This window comes from Theobroma umbraticum, unplaced genomic scaffold (assembly GCF_002168275.2).
Source record: "Theobroma umbraticum cultivar Fairchild unplaced genomic scaffold, ASM216827v3 scaffold_89.0, whole genome shotgun sequence".
Classification (NCBI taxonomy): Eukaryota; Viridiplantae; Streptophyta; class Magnoliopsida; order Malvales; family Malvaceae; genus Theobroma; species Theobroma umbraticum.
Window position 1 is genome coordinate 1482195 of NW_018397271.1, and position 1937 is coordinate 1484131.

The following is a 1937-nucleotide window of genomic DNA, read 5'->3' on the forward strand; positions in this document are numbered from 1 at the left end:
TTGATCTTAGAAAAATTCATGTTTTGATGCATTAAGATGACTTACAAAGTTTGGTGTTAAAGGGAGTAATTGTACATGTTTTTAAGGTTTATTGGACCTAATCTATCGATAAATGTTTATCTATGGATAGATACAATCCAGAAAAGGTTTATCAAAGCTGCCCTGAAGAACTTCTATGGATAGATGAGCAAATTTATCCATAGATGTCTAGATCTATCGATAGATGGCTCCCATTTATCGATAAATAGCCATCAGAAAGCTTCTAGAAAGGGTTCAAAAGCTCATCTATCAACATACAGCCCCGACCTATTGATAAATGACATTGTCTTCACAAAAATAAAAAGCTAAAAGTGTTTTTTCATTTCCTAAACTATAAGTATGACTTAATTCCTGAGGGTTTCTCAACCCTCAGTCATTTTTTTGAAAGGCAAAACCTCTTTAAAACTCTTCAACTAATTTTTAATGAAAAATTATTGTTTTTGATGATTTTCATCTTAGTTTTAAAGTTTAAAGCTAAAAATGATATTTTTATGTTATAAAACCTTTAAAGCTCCCACTTTTAAAACTTGAAATTTATTATCTTTGTCCAAAAATTTCTACTGAGGATTAAAGCTAATATTTTATGATTTCTTTCAACATCTAAGCACATCTAAGGTAAGTTTAGAGGATTTATGTATTTCTAGCTTAATTTAGAGAGAAAAAGTGACTATAGTCAAAAGTGAATAGATATTGAAAGTTGCTAGATTAATTATTTTGAGTTTCTTAGTTTAGAAATTGATTGTTATGAATATTGTGTGATAGGAACACTTGAAAACACACCGAATTACAAGAAATTAGAGTTGTAATCGAGCTTCCTATAAGGTGAGTGGATACATCACTTTCAAAACTATTTTGATATGTAAAGTTGAAGCATAATTTGTGGTTTATTGGTGAATATGATTTTTTACAAATGTTTATAAACTAAAAATCTATTTGTGAATGAGGAAAATATTTTAAAAATTATTTTCAACCTCCTATGTATGTAAATATGATACCATGTATTAGCTCCCAACAAGGGGGGACAAGCACCTTATGTTTGAGTCCACTCGATTACTTTGGTCTTCGGACTAGTGTGGGTACGAGATATGATTTATGATTAATGCATAAATGTATGAAGTGTATACTAGATATGTTAGGGCATGAAATGTGTGATGGCTTGTATGAAGATTTACATCTAAGATATTATGTTTATGTAAATGATGTATTTTCCATACACTACATGAGATGTTTGAGGAAGCATGATAAATGCTATGAGATTATGTGTGTACTGCATATTTTACATACAATATGATGAAAGAGTAAGCATGAGGAAATGCCATCAAATGTGTATATGATATGAAATTTCATATACCTTATGAGATGAATAAGCATGTATGTGATGGACATTCCACATACTAAATGCTATGAACACAAAAGTTTAATGACTATGATTAATTCCACTCACATGGGGTGTAGTAACGACTTCACTCCTATAATGCATTATAAATGCCCAAAATGCAATGGGGTTGTACATTGTCGGCCCAAGGTTGATAAGGGTTCTACTATCATAATGTGTGAGTTTAATATTAATGGAATGATTATTGTAACACCCCGTACCCTCGTATAGAAGCCCATAAGACCTTATCATTATGACTGAGAGTCAATTGACGTAAATTTAAGTGCTAAAGAGCGGTGATGGATGAAAAGAATATTTTTAGAATAAAATATTTCGTATGTGATAAAATAATAATTAAATAATAACATTATTATCAAAGATGAATTAGCATGTTAAAAAGGTGATTTGGAAGTGAGCCGGGGCAGAGTGAGACACTTTGGGACCCGAGGAGATAAGTGGAGAATTTTAGAATAAAATAATATTTTTATTAATAAAATAATATTAAAATATTAATATTTTAATT